The sequence below is a fragment of the Harpia harpyja genome, chromosome 13 (assembly GCF_026419915.1).
Source record: "Harpia harpyja isolate bHarHar1 chromosome 13, bHarHar1 primary haplotype, whole genome shotgun sequence".
Taxonomy (NCBI): domain Eukaryota; kingdom Metazoa; phylum Chordata; class Aves; order Accipitriformes; family Accipitridae; genus Harpia; species Harpia harpyja.
Genome location: NC_068952.1, coordinates 17078541 through 17093929, shown reverse-complemented (window position 1 = coordinate 17093929; position 15389 = coordinate 17078541). Strand labels below are relative to the sequence as shown.

The window sequence follows — 15389 nt, the reverse complement described above, 5'->3', positions numbered from 1 at the left end:
CCTATCTGAGAAACCTCAGTGTGTTTAGTTGTTATTTGCAGGTGATCAGATACATTATTTCACTACTGTAGAAGATGATGGAGAAATAGTGCAGCTACATCAGTTTGGAGATTTTAAATGGCATAGACACTACTTTCAGAAATATCGTTAAAACGAAATGGTATAAATATTTATACTGCACTATAGGGTTGTCTGTTTACAGATGTGGTATTAAGAGGATTTCTCCCCTCCAGAGTGGAGAAGAAAACATAATGCTCTCTAACATTTACATTTCTAAATAGTTTCTCACTTTCAACACTTCCCACAAAAAATATTATGTGCAAAGGTGCCACCGCATTACATGCAAAACCACCATCTTTGGCTCAGGAAATGCCCAAGTCATTGGTCTCCTGATATTGGGATAGTATTCTGGAAAAATTTCATGATATGCTTTACCCTGTACCTACACTCTTTCTGGGCATCTGCTTTGGCACTGCTAAAGACAGGATACTGGGCCAAACAAGCTGTTGGCTGTTCTTACATTAGTATCTCTTATACAGTCCTTCATGAGATCAGAACCTGGTTTTCCCTTTTCTTTGGCCCTTTATACAAATTAGCTTTCCAACAGAGGGTGAAAGGAATCTAGCAAGAGGTTAAAAATACGTGTTTCCAGAGAAAAATTACATGAGCACACAGAATTAATGAAAACTGATAAATATGTGCAAAATCCTTAGTCTACATATAACATTCTCTGTTCACCATGTTTTCATAACCCTTCCTGAAAATAAAGCTCTTTATAAATATCCATTCATCTGCACAAGCACCACACACTGATTTTTTTGTTCTATATGATAAACATGAGTTACCTGAGCCAGGCTTTTCCAATACCTATTGAAAGTCATTATTCATACACCTCTCTTCACTGTCTGGATTTCTGTGGTTCTATAAAAGCAAGTGACCTTTAAAAGCATTAATTGTATCTACTTTATTTTCCATACTTTCCTGTTTCCAGAACATGATTAATTTTTGGCAAAGCATATGCTTCACACAGCTGAAAACCCTGGCAATTCACAAGTATAAATTAGACAACGGGAAACACTGTCCAAAATTCTGCCATAATTTAAACCATCCAAACCCTCTGAAACGAATAAAGCAGCACAGAAGAAAATAGTGCGTTTTATCTTCAGGGTGTAGTTTATTCTACAATTCAGGAAGCAGTTTTAAGGGGCAGAATTTTGTATGATTATTTTAATATTGGATTTCTGAAGACAGAGAAGAGAAAATAAGTACTACCGTAGACTTTTCAAGAAACCACTTATCAATTAGATTATTTGAATTTACTTATCTTGTGTTATTCTGCAAAGCTTCTTGGAAAAACTTATTTATAGAAGGCTTATGAAATGGATCCCTTTCATCCTTCTATCGGCTGAATGGAAAGTTAAGTACCTAAAAGGACAATTTTCCTTCTTGTGTACTTGGCGAGGTATACATACTCTGAAAAGAAGAATTATAACTGGGTCTTTCTTGGATGTATTAAGGATAAAATGGGGTGGCTTCTCTAGGTCACAACTTAAAAATTAGTCTATGGAAATATGCAGACTTACTACTAGCTGGTATTATTCCATACACAATCAAAGTAGTTAAGTTTGTAAGTTAACCTTCAGAGTGGCTTCCATGAACACTCAGTTCCCTTATAATGTACTACCCTTTAAAAGAAAAAAAAAAATTTTCCAGCATAGCTATTGCTATTATTTAAATTATTTAAAGTAGTGTCATTGGATGAGTATTATTTTTAAGAGTCACACCATTCTGACAAAACCTCACTAATCCTTAGAGGACCTAGTGTAGTGGTCTTATCGCAACAAAGCTAACCTTACACACAGAGAGTCACTGTGCATGGGAAAGAGACTTACAGTTATTAAATACACCGTGTGATGCAGGAAAAGATGGATTAGTACACCCGATGTGGGAAAAGTAATATATTTCTGCTATACTGTGTAGGAAGAGAAAGACTGAACAAATTAAGCAGGGAAATAATTGGGAAATTATTGGGAAAATATTGGGAAATAATTTAAAATACTGGTTTTTACTAGTTTTATAATGTAATAGACATGTTAGTGGAAAATATTTTGAGATCACAATATAAATAATTCATGCTTCAGTAATAATCAGAATCTACTTACTATGAAAAGGAACATTAACTACAACTCACAGCCCTTTCCCTCTTTTCAGTCTCATTTAAAGGTGACTATGCACATTTTTAGACATGGGAAGTGCAGAATGGAAAAAGAAAGTGTTTCACAGTAGTTCATAGCCATTTGCTGTAAGGTGAAATAGAAGAGTCCAACATCTAATGTTCACTGTCACGATCTCCTGGTTGCTAAACACACTTTGCACTCCTATGAACTACTGTATTAATAAGCACAGCCAGGAGTTGGAAGGAGTCTTTATTATTCAGGTTTCCTTAGTTCTGAACAATTACTTTTTAATGACTGATAGGTTTACCAGAAGAGAACACAAAGAATTAATGATAAGATACAGTTTACCTGTACATGTTTTATAGATTTATGTTTACTGTTTCTTACTATTAGTGGAAGTTGCATATACTCTTTATACAGCATTTCAGCCCTGGCGTAGAGACACTGTGGACTCACAGGCCCACAAATGACATACCACTCGCTCTGCTCCAGGGAGTCACTTAAGTGCTAAGTTGACATTATAGATCACCTTCCCTGTCATCTTTTTTAAGGAGATAAAACAATGCACTGAATAATTCTCAGCTTACAGAATGGCCTTAGGCTCATCTTACGTGGGAACACAAAGAAGCTCTGTACATGCTTCCCCACACACAAGCATGAGACTTTAGGCTGTGCATCGTTACTCTTAGCCCACAGTAATTAGGCAAGAGTAAACCCTGCTGCCATCAAAAAAGTGTGCGTGTTTCTGCTAAAAGTACTCACCCACAAGTGAGATAAAATGGCATAAACTGGATTCCCTTAAATCTTCTCACACACCTATTAACAGTGTAAAAATAATCTGATGGTGTGGTTTTGAGAAGAGGAGATAAAGTGTAATTTAAGTTAAACCCTACTCAAGTTTGGCCCACCTCATACATGGTGTATGGTGCAGAAGACAAGTTATGCCAAAACTAAAATTACTGTGTCCATGCTAAAAAAAGCAATGAAAATTTTACTGAAGAAGCAAAACCAAATGTTTTGTAAATTCCACTTCTTTCCCATGGTGAAATTCTCTCATGTACAAGTATTTACTAAGCTTACTGTTGTTACCAAAAAGAAAAAAAAGTAGTACTATTAAAGTGCCCAAATGAATTCCAAAGAAAATAATTTCCTGCATTTAGAAAAGAAGCTGCAGAAGAATCAAATTTTATATGCAGCTTCCTTTTTCCTGACTCTTCCTTTGGGGTGCGTTAGTTGTTTACTTGTAAGAGTAACACCTAACAAACACAGTATTAAATGTTTTCCTGCAATCACTTGGGTAAAACAGGCTTTCTTCAAATAGCTTTTAAAACAGTTAACTACCATAAACGAGGTATCCTGATAGCTACCCATGTGAGCATTACATTTCCACTTACTTTAAAGATAGGTTTTATTTTTACAAATTAATTTTTATATTGAATGCATTAGAGGCAAATTGTGAATAGTCCTTGAGGGCTATAAAACACAAGAAAAAGCACAAAGGCTGCTAGGACAAAGGACCAGTGGTTTCATGGAGGTCATGTACTCAGGTCTCTTCTGTCCAAATGGGGGATCGTACACCAGGTGTGAGGATGGTCTCAAGACCTAGGTGCAGAGGAAGGACAGAAATGAGGGTCACAGCACATGGCTGCAGGGTAACAGATCCTGCTACAAACCAGTCAGGCACACTTCTTCCAAGGGCTGTTTGCCACAAGGCGGACTACCCTTATCCTTCCCATTCCTCTCTCCCAAGACGAAACTAAACGAAAGGCCACAATCCAGCCTTAACCTGTAGGATTTCATTTAAAGCAGCATTGTTCAATTATCCTGCTGTATGAGGAACAGTACTCCATTCCTACAAAAGTTGTCAGATTAAGAATGCCAGATGAGGAACCAACCAGCATGATGTTAACACAGCCATAGTGCAAAGCTTACACAGAGATTTTGTGGACGCACTAAGTTCTGTTCAAAGTGTGCTACCCCTTTGCCCTGTTTGGATGACAATATTCCTGTCTCCTCTGATCTCTGCTAAAGCACAGTGTACAAGACAGACAGACTTACCAGGAAAGTTACTGGCAAAGCATCTGGTAGATACTCTGAAAATTCCTCCCCTTAAACATGCCTCAACTGGAGAAACACATTTTTCCCAAGAGGAAAAGTGTGCAATATGTACTTCCAGCTACTCTGTCCAAGGGATATGAGAACAGTACCTAAAAGGCCCTTAGCTCTACCGGTTATCCTAAAAACCTCCTGTCTGCACATGATCACATCAGGACTAAAATCTTGAAGTTGAATTTTACACTTGGCTACGCTAAGATGTTTTTAACACAGTGAACTACTGGCATAGTTAACTCTAAAACCCTAATATGCAGACATGAGGACCAAGGTAAATAAAATCAGTACAATCTCCAGCTTGCCCTCCTATTTCATGATGGCAGTTGCAGTGATTTCTGGCCACAGATGCTGACTCGGGACTACTCCCGGGTTTGTCGAGGCCTCAGTTGGTTACAGCAAAGCAATCCATGGAGCTGCAGCTGCAGCACTCACTTGTATATGTGCAAACTAGGAACAAGCCCCAGCTTTGAGAGGGTGTGAAAGAGTCCTGTTCAGTTTGGGTACTACATCACAAAATAAAAGTCTTTCCTGTCTGAAAGAGAAGTATTTAGACTCTTCTGATTGATGCTGGAGGAGTAATTTCTCCTACAGGCCCTTGATGAGCCTGGCTGCACTGATAGCCTGACTTGCAGTTTAACACTAAAAGGACTAATGTGAACAATGAATCTTCAGTGAGCTAACCAGGCTTTAATAATCCTTCAAGAGCAGCTAGCAATAACTGAGCAGCATAATAGCAACTTTCCCAAAACCGGGTCAACATACTAGATATAGGGGCTTGTGTGTGTGAGAGACAATGATTACAGTATTTAATCATCAGCTTTACTGTTCCAACTATTCTTTACCACAGTGTCTACTTTTAGACAATACAATGATCGCGGTCAACGCATTCATACTGTGTAGCAGTCAACAGGAAATCTAAATTTAACATACACAGTACCCAAATTTCTGAAAAACCTTATTCTGCCAAAATTTCATGTATTTACATGACTTCTTGACTGTATGATATATGAAACATCACCAGATACCAGTCTAACTTCTAGCGCTTCAGGAAATATTCTGAAGAATGAGTCAGTATCAGTTCATTTTAATTTCTTATGATATGAACTGCCTGTAGAAACTAGCTGGGAATTAAAAAATAGCTACTATTGCACATATTCTATGTATATGCATATATAATAATACAGTTAAATAAAATATTAAAATTAAGTTTGAATATAAATATGCATACATGTATATAAAAAGATACCATAATATAAACAGTATAAATAACATTGCTCTATGCTTACTTACCATTTTATTCTACTGTTTTACCACAGTTAACACTTACCATTAAGAAACCTTTGTCAATAATTTTATATTTAAATTGTATTAAAATATTTTAGCACTGAAGTAGCTAAAAATACAGTGGCTAATTTAGTCTTTTGTCTCCACATGTACAAATCCACAGAAGCAGGGATAATAATGAACAGATTTGGGCCCTAAAAAGTTCTAATTTGACACTAATCAGTAATAAAAGGCAATGCAAGCTTGTGTTAAACTGATTACACCGATATAGCAATATCTGCATAATGGCTTTAGCTGCTTAGCAACAAAAGTACAAGAATACCAGATAAAATGGATTATAAGCCCAGATCAATGTAACAGTGGCCAGTCAGGTTAATTTGCACTGTATATCATAAATGACACTCCTCTGAGCTATTACTGCAGAAGACATTTACTTTTTTGTACAAATACACGTAAGAGAAATAAGACTTGCTTTTCTACTGCCAAAGACAGTTTTGGTCACATACTACAGTGATTTTTCTTAAATTAACTTAGAAAACATGACTTAAAGACATCATAAGCATATGATTCGCTTTCCTTTTGCTGTTTTCTTACACAAATAAAACAAGTCCCTTTAAAAATGGAACTCCATTTTACACCTTTTGCAATGTTCCACTTTTCCATACTGATCCTTGTACACTATAATAGTATTGTACTGCTGGACTTCCAAACCCTTCTTGGAAACATTTAAATACAAGCCATGAGTAGAAGAAGGACTGATTACTCTTGGTTTTTACAGAAGGGTCTGATGCAGACAGAGGTCCAGAGGTTTGCCAAAATTGAAGGCACATCATGACAGCTGAAACGGAAATAAAATCTCCTAAATCTTGGCTTTATAAACACCATCCTTCTAGCATTAGCCAGAGTGTGCTAGATACAGTGCAAACACACAGAAAGGAATAGCACCTGAATCACAGTACTCACGATCTAGGATAAACCAGTAGTAAGCCACTAGGTAGATCAAAACAGTTAAGAGATCAATATGGTTATAATAGGGTCACTACAGCCTATTTCTAGATGTCCTTCAGTTCTGCCACTGTCATGTGGCTAATCTCTACCTTACAACACCAGAATACAGGAAAGAAGTGAATGGCCTTACAGGTCAGCTCAGGACCTATGCTATGAATAGATATGCTGCTTTTAACATGCAGACAATTGTAAGGAAAAAAAAAATTGGGGGGATAAGTCTAACTATTTACCTGTAGTAACTGACTTTCTGACCTTCTCTATCCTTTATTTAATTACTTGTTTTCTCTAATAGAAATAGCTATAAATGTTGACTAAGGGTCCTTTACAAGTTACGCAACTCTATCATTCAACAGAAACATTGCTCTGTACTAATAGTACTCTCTACTGAAGCAATTTTGTGGAATACAGTACTCTGAAAAGAGCAAGAGAGCACTATTTTCAAAATTATCTAATTTCACGAAGTTGGATAAAAAAGCAAATGGTAGATGTTAAAAGCAGTAGCTCTCCAGTCTTCTAAATTTATAATGAATTATCATAATAAAGCTTTCACTGTCTTAAATAATTTAAAAAACCAGATTATTCTTAAAGTATTTATTAGGATAATTCATTATAAATTATAGGGTGTGCACATAGAATCATAAAATCATAGAATCATAGAATCATTTCGGTTGGAAAAGACCTTCAAGATCATCGAGTCCAACCATTAACCATGCCCCCTAAACCATGCCCTGGAGTACCCTGTCCACTCGCTTTTTGAATACCTCCAGGGATGGTGAATCAACCACTTCCCTGGGCAGCCCATTCCAATGTTTGACAACCCTCTCAGTAAAAAACTTTTTCCTAATATCTAACCTAAATCTCCCTTGCCTCAACTTGAGGCCATTTCCTCTTGTCCTATCTCCAGACACCTGACAGAAGAGACCAACACCCACCTCACTACAACCCCCTTTCAGGTAGTTGTAGAGAGCGATAAGGTCTCCCCTCAGCCTCCTCTTTTCTAGACTGAACAACCCCAGATCCCTCAGCCGCTCCTCATAAGACTTGTGCTCAAGGCCCCTCACCAACTTCGTTGCCCTTCTCTGGACACGCTCAAGCAGCTCAATGTCTTTCCTGTAGTGAGGGGCCCAAAACTGAACACAGTACTCGTGGTGCGGCCCCACCAGTGCCGAGTACAGGGGAACAACCACCTCCCTGTTCCTGCTGGCCACACTGTTCCTGATACGGGCTAGGATGCGATTGGCCTTCTTGGCCACCTGGGCACACTGCTGGCTCATATTCAGCCGGCTGTCAACCAGCACCCCCAGGTCTTTCTCTGCTGGGCAGCTTTCCAGCCACTCTTCCCCAAGCCTGTAGCGCTGCATGGGGCTGCCGTGACCGAAGTGCAGGACTCGGCACTTGGCCGTGGTGCACTTCATACAATTGGCCTCAGCCCATCGATCCAGCCTGTCCAGATCTCTCTGTAGAGCCTCCCTACCCTTGAGCAGATCGACCCTGCCTCCCAACTTGGTGTCGTCTGTGAACTTGCTGAGGGTGCACTCAATCCCCTCATCCAAATCATCAATAAAGATATTAAACAGAACAGGGCCCAACACCGAGCCCTGGGGAACACCACTTGTGACCCGCCGCCAACTGGATTTCACCCCATTCACCACTACCCTCTGGGCTCGGCCATCCAGCCAGCTTTTCACCCAGTGAAGAGTGCACTTATCCAGGCCACAAGACGCCAGCTTCTCAAGGAGTATGCCATGAGAGACAGTGTCAAAGGCCTTGCTGAAGTCTAGGAAAATAACATCGACAGCCTTTCCCTCATCCACTAGGCGGGTCACCTGGGCATAGAAGGAGATCAGGTTGGTCAAGCAGGACCTGCCTTTCCTAAACCCATGCTGACTGGGCCTGATCCCGCTCTTATCCTGGACTTGCCGTGTGAGTGCTCTCAAGACAAAACGTTCCATAATCTTTCCCAGTACCAAGGTCAGGCTGACAGGCCTGTAGTTCCCCGGATCCTCCCTCTGACCCTTCTTATAAATGGGAGTCACACTGGCAAGCCTCCAGTCCTCTGGGACCTCCCCTGTTGACCAGGAACGCTGACAGATGATAGAGAGTGGCTTGGCAAGGACCTCAGCCAGTTCCCTCAGTACTCTTGGATGGATCCCATCAGGTCCCATAGATTTGTGAGTGTCCAGATGGCGTAGCAGGTCCCTAACTAATTCCTCCTGGATTAAGGGGGGTATGTTATGCTCTTCATCCTTACCTTCCAGCTCATGGGGTGGAGTACCCTGAGGATGACTGGACTCACTACTAAAGACTGAGGCAAAGAAGGCATTAAGTACCTCGGCCTTTTCCTCATCACTGGTTGCTACGTTCCCTTCTGTATCCATTAAAGGAAAGATATTCTCCTTGGGATTCTTTTTACTGTTAACATATTTGTAAAAACATTTTTTGTTGTCCCTTACGATAGTGGCCAGATTTAGTTCTAGCTGAGCTTTCACCTTTCTAATTTTCTCTCTGTATGATCTGACAAGATCCCTGTACTCCTCCCAAGTTGCCCGCCCTTTCCTCCAGAGATGATAAACTCTCCTTTTTTTCTTAAGTCCTAGCAAAAGCTCCCCATTCAGCCAGGCCGGTCGTTTTCCTCGGCGGTTTGACTTGCGGCACATGGGAATAGCCTGGTCCTGAGCCATTAAGATTTCCTTTTTAAAGAATGTCCATCCCTCCTGGACCCCTTTGCCCTTCAGGACCGTCTCCCAAGGGACTCTCTCAACCAGTGCCTTGAAGAGGCCAAAGTTAGCCCTCCGGAAGTCCATAGTGGTGGTTTTGCTGACCACCTTCTTTGCCTCACCAAGAATTGAAAATTCTATCATTTCATGGTCACTAAGCCCAAGACGGCCTCCGACCATCACACCTCCCACCAATCCTTCCCTGTTCGTAAACAACAGGTCTAGCAAGGCTCCTCCCCTGGTTGGCTCACCCACCAGCTGTGTCAAGAAGTTATCTTCCACACACTCCAGGAACCTCCTAGATTGTTTAGTCACTGCTGTGTTATATTTCCAGCAGATGTCTGGAAAGTTAAAGTCCCCCACAAGGACAAGGGCACACGATTCTGAGACTACTGCCAGCCGCTTGTAGAACAATTCATCCGTCTCTTCAACCTGGTCAGGTGGTCTATAACAGACTCCCAGCACAACATCTGTCTTATTGGCTTTCCCTCTCATCCTCACCCATAAGCACTCCACCTTGTCATCAGAATCGTGTAGCTCTGAACAGTCAAAACATTCCCTAACATAAAGAGCCACCCCACCACCTCTTCTACCTTGCCTGTCCCTTCTGAAGAGCTTGTAGCCATCCATTGCAGCACTCCAGTCATGGGAGTCATCCCACCATGTTTCCGTGATGGCGACTAAGTCATATCTATCCTGCTGCACAATGGCTTCCAGCTCCTGCTGTTTATTGCCCATGCTGCGTGCGTTGGCATAGATGCATTTGAGCTGGGTCATCGAATCCACCCCTAACATCGGCACGCTGCCCCCAGGCTCATCTCTGGTGCACCTAGTTTTATCCCTTGCCCCCTTCAAACCTAGTTTAAAGCCCTTTCTATGAGCCCTGCCATCTCATGAGCAAGGATTCTCTTACCCCTTTGAGACAGCTGGACACCATCTGTCACTAGCAAGCCCGGTGCTGTGTAAGTCTCCCCATGATCAAAAAACCCAAAATTCCACCTATGGCACCAGCCTCTGAGCCACGTATTGACCAGGTGTGTTTTCCTGTTCCTTTCAGTGTATTTCCCTGCTGCTGAAGGGATTGAGGAAAACACTACCTGTGCTCCCAATCTTTCTACTAATCGTCCCAGTGCCCTGAAATCCCTTTTGATTGCCTTTGGATTCCTCTCTGCAATCTCATCACTGCCAACCTGCACAACTAGCAATGGGTAATAATCAGAGGTCCGAACCAGACCAGGGATTTCCTGGTAATGTCTTTTACCCGGGCCCCAGGGAGGCAGCAGACTTCCCGGTGGGATGGGTCAGGTCTGCATATCGGGCCCTCTGTCCCCCTTAAGAGGGAGTCGCCTACAACAATTACCCTCCTTTTTCTTTTTTTCTGAGGATGTGAGAATGCGTGGGGATCCCCGACTGGGCTTAGGCACCTCCCTAGATAGGGCTTCATCTACACCCTGATCTTCACTGGCCTGGTCCTCAAGTTCCAGAGCCCCATACCTGTTGAGTAGGGGCAACTGGGAAGGTGAGGGAGACCAGGAGCGGATTCGCCTGCCTCCCTGAGCAGGGACCTGTATCCATTCCCCTCCACCTCTTAGGTCCCCTCCTGCCTGGTGGCAGGAGGGCAGGGGAACCTCCGCTTCTTGCGGAGCCTCCATCTGCTGCACCTGCCTCAGGGATGGTAGGGTGTGGGCCCACCAATCTATCTCCCTCTCACACTCCCTGATACTCCTCAACATTTCCACTTCCTCCTTCAGCTCTACCACCAGGCTGAGCAAATCACTCACCTGGTCACACCTCACACAAGAGGTGTCCCCGCTGACCTCCATCATTTCTGATAGACTCGGGCACTCCCTGCAGCCAGAGACCTGGACAGCTGCATGTTTACGTGGGACCTCTGTCTGCGTTGCCATATTTTTCCTAACAATGGCTTTCCCCCGAGTGGCAACCATACCTGGGTCTCCCTCTGGGCCGACACCCACCACTTGAGCAGCCTTCTCGAGCTGGGAAGAGGGGGGGGCTGTGCCCTACCTGCACGCCCTGCCTGCGCGAACTGCCGCGCCACGCCCTTTCTGACGCGCCACGCCCTGTTTGCCCGTCCTGTTCGCCGCGCTCCTGCTCGCCGGCGCTCCTCAGGGGGGTTCAAATCTCCCGCGGTTGCCCCTGGCAACGCGCACGCCGCGTCAGCCTCTCCCGCGAGAGCCGCCGGCTCCGGCCGGGTCCCTCTGCCCTTCCCCGGCACTCCCGGGCCTCGGGAACCTCCCTGTCCGCCTCAATCTAGCGCTTAGCCGCCGACTTACCGTCGCCTCTGCGGGCCTCGCCGCTGACTGAACATATATGTGTATGCATCTCAGGGTAGAGGTCTAGAAAATTTTAAGTACTATGAACAAGGTTGACAGGGGTGTAGGATGAATAAAGTCAAACCAGTCATACCTTTACTTTGTAGAATCTCAACTTTCCATTAAAAAAAGACTTTAGTTTTCACAGTTCTGAACCTTCCAACTGTGAACGAAATATCATAAATACAGAAATGTCTTCAGAGAAAATAACTCTAGAAATACTTTAACCCCCTTTGCCAGCCACCTGACTGAAACATTATCAATAAAACCTAATGCTGACAATGTTCCATAGTTGAACATTGAAGCATGGTATGAGGTTGGAGTGAAGAACACACTAGAAAGGGAAATTGGGCAGCATCAGCATTATTGTCAGGTAAGGTACTCCTTAATGAAAACACCAAGAACTAGCACATAGAAAAGAAAAAGAAGATAGGAGGAAGAGTGAAAAAAGAATGTAAACAATAGTAGTGCTGAAAAAAACCAACATTTTCTCAATAAAGGACACAACAAAGTCCCGAATAAATCAAAGATGATGATAAGCAAAGGTCAGTTATTACAAAAATGCTGTACCCTGTATGCTAGGCCTTGGGCAAGTTTCGCTATGGGACTGCCAAATACAGAATGTGGTATTCTTTGTTTATATCCCAGCTGACAGACCACATGCAAAACAGAACTCAAACCTCTGAATACATTGATATATGCATTGACCATATTCTGGAAAAACAAGAAGGGAAATGCTGCCATAGTATAGGAGTGTTGAAAAATACCATCCACTGTGACATGGTTTTATAATATATGCTACACTAAACTATTTGAGCTCCTTCCACATAAAAACATGCATCAGCTGAGGTCCTGCCCATAGATTTTATATTCTTTCTAATGGGTAGGACTGGGTTGCTGAGTTCATACCTCAAACTATTGCAGAGAAAACATCACATATCAGCTTCGCATACTTTATCCCAAGCTTTGGACCAGAACCCAGCTCTCTTGACTTCCATGCCACAGCAGAAGATCGCAAAACAATCCCTGAAGTACAGTATTTGAATAAACATAATTTTAATACAGAATGTTGACTGGGGGGGCACACTCATTTTTTGATGGGCTTAAAGCAAACTGGTTTCATCAAAGTTAGCTTTTCAATTAAGTAGGAACATGAGAAATACCAGTCCCAAGAATATTCCTTTAAAATAAGGAAGTTAGGTGGGACTGCTAAAAGTAAATTCAGATATGTAGGGCTAAAACCACATTGGCATATAAGGTATGCTGTTATTAGCCATTATTTGGCATGATTTCTGAATTCCAAGGTAAATTTAAATATGATCCCTTACTCGTTGTGATAACAATAGTGTCATGTAGTAAATGATACTAATGAAAAGTCTGCTCCATGTAAAAAACAAGTAATACTGAAGCATACTTACTCTAAAAAGCATATTAGGCAACTTTTCTGCAGTGTCTTCACCTTATTACTGAAGGAAAACACTGCAATATTAAAGTCAAACTCATACATTCACATTTTTGTGGAAAAGGAACAAAGCAAGTAATCTCATTACATAAAGTCAGCCTCTGAGTGCTTTAACAATGAATACTGAGTCAATCTTCCCATTAAGTCAGGGTGTATACAGCAAATATGCTCTACTTGAAATGCAAAATTTAATTCCAGCATGATCACTTCAGGGACCAGTTCTGCAAAGTACAGCAGCCGTGGCATGACATACAATTGCAGCGTAAGTAACTACACACTACTGTTAAACACATTTTAAACTCTATTGTACAATAGCCTTTGTCACAGTAAAGCTATTTTAACCATGGACAATGTTTGTCTGAACAAGTTTTTCTACCTGTTTTTCCACTGAACCTTAGCAAATCATTCAGTGACTAATTTACTTGGTACATTTTCATTTGTTGTCATTCATAAATAATTTATAGCTTTAGCAGATGTATTGCTTTTGCTTTTACATATGGTTTGGATTTTTGTTTCTTTATAGAGTTCTTCACAAATTGTTCACAGGCCATGCTCAAAAAACCCCTTCAATTATTCAACTGTGAACTTCTAATTTGATTGGGTATCACTAGGTGTAGTTTTGGTTGTTTGATAAGAGTCACTAGCCTATGACTTGTAACTACAAATCACTTAACTATCAGTTCCTCTGAGTTCAAGGAAGGCCACAAACTATAGTTTCTATCTGGTCAAGGGATCTGGGAAGAGAGAAGATTGTGAGAAGAATCTCTGAGTATTTTTCTTTGATGAATGGCTTTGGAGAGCAGGGAGGAAGGCAGAAAGCATGATACAAAAGAGGGGAGAACAGATGAGAAATAAAAAAGGAAAGAAATCTCCAGGAAACCAGAGGAGTAGCAGGAGAACCTTCTGTCATAATTCACTTAATGTAAAACTGATCTTTACCGATGTTCTGCCACATGATTTACATCAGGGTGCTGATACATTTATTTACACTTCACAGAGCGCGGTCTGCCTTAGTCCTAAAGGTCCCTCTGTGTTCACAGAGTTTATCCTTCACCCCAGTACAATCTTTTTATCACTTCCTTCATCTGAAATAATATGCCTAATTGTAGTTACAGATTTTAAAGTAATACGTTAGAACATTTAAAGAGTATGTTCACACATATATTCAAATGAAAGTCTGAATGCATGAAACATCCATCGTAGACATAAATTGTATACACACCTTCCTGGGCCAATTTTTTGTGTCAACTTCAAAGCATATAAAAGGCTAATGCATCTTCACTATTTTAAGAACTGTATAAACATATTAAACATTTATTATTTGCATATTTGAACACACTGTAATCTTGACCCTACTAGCCATTTTCCTATGGTTTTCCCACTGCCCTATTTATCTTTCCTGACAACTTTGCTGGAAGACCTTTTAGTCACAGATTTTCTGTAATTCTACACACATAGTTATTGCAATTGCTCATGTGTGCCATACATAGTTTTGGTTGTAATATGTGAATATGTAGGTATTTACACATGCACACACATAGACTCATACACGCCATTAGTAACTCTTAATTTTGTTCAACATGCTAATTTAATTATTCATTTAATTTGCCAAATTTTTCCATTAAATTGACTCAAATATTCAAATGTAGTATCTTACTGAAACAAAAAAAAAGCCCAGAAGTTTGAAGGAAGTTGATTGCTTTTCAAGTGTTCTATTTAAAACATACATATATCCTAATGTCTAAACTTATTCCCTACAGGTCAGGAACTCATTCCATTTAAATGAATGGCATATTTAGTTCAAGAGCCAAAAGTTCAAACCTTAGTTCTTTGAAATAGTAAACATTTTATCAGGCACTTCAAAAATAAAGGATGCTTCTGTAAATATTATATATGATTGGTATTCTATCTGCAAGACAGATTCACCTTGTGGGGTTTTTTTTGTCCATAAAGCTTTCTGGACAATCAGGTCAGATTGTCAGACTGTCAAACTGTCAGCTCAGCTGAATGACAAGGGAGAAGTAAGAGATTAAAAAATGAAAACCAGAAATGTTCTGTGAACACAACTGGTTTCAAGCACTTTGACTGAATGGATTCAGAAATCCCACAGTCAGCTACACCATCCAAACGTTCACTTACATTTAAACAGCAAATCTAAGACAGGTGCTATGAAGAGGAATTCTGTATGAAAAATTACCAACAAGGAACACAGCACAGGAACAGGCTGTCATTATCAGCTCTCTCTGCCATTCCTTCTCCCTGCTCCTCAAGCACATGGGCGGCATTAGCACTACAG

At 41.2% G+C, this 15389-nt stretch overlaps 1 protein-coding gene across 1 annotated transcript in view; it reads right to left on the bottom strand.

Moving 5' to 3' along the window:
* The window catches only part of PRKCE (protein kinase C epsilon), a 320579-nt gene that overhangs the window by 97546 nt on the left and 207644 nt on the right, over positions 1–15389 (bottom strand). The window lies entirely within an intron of this gene.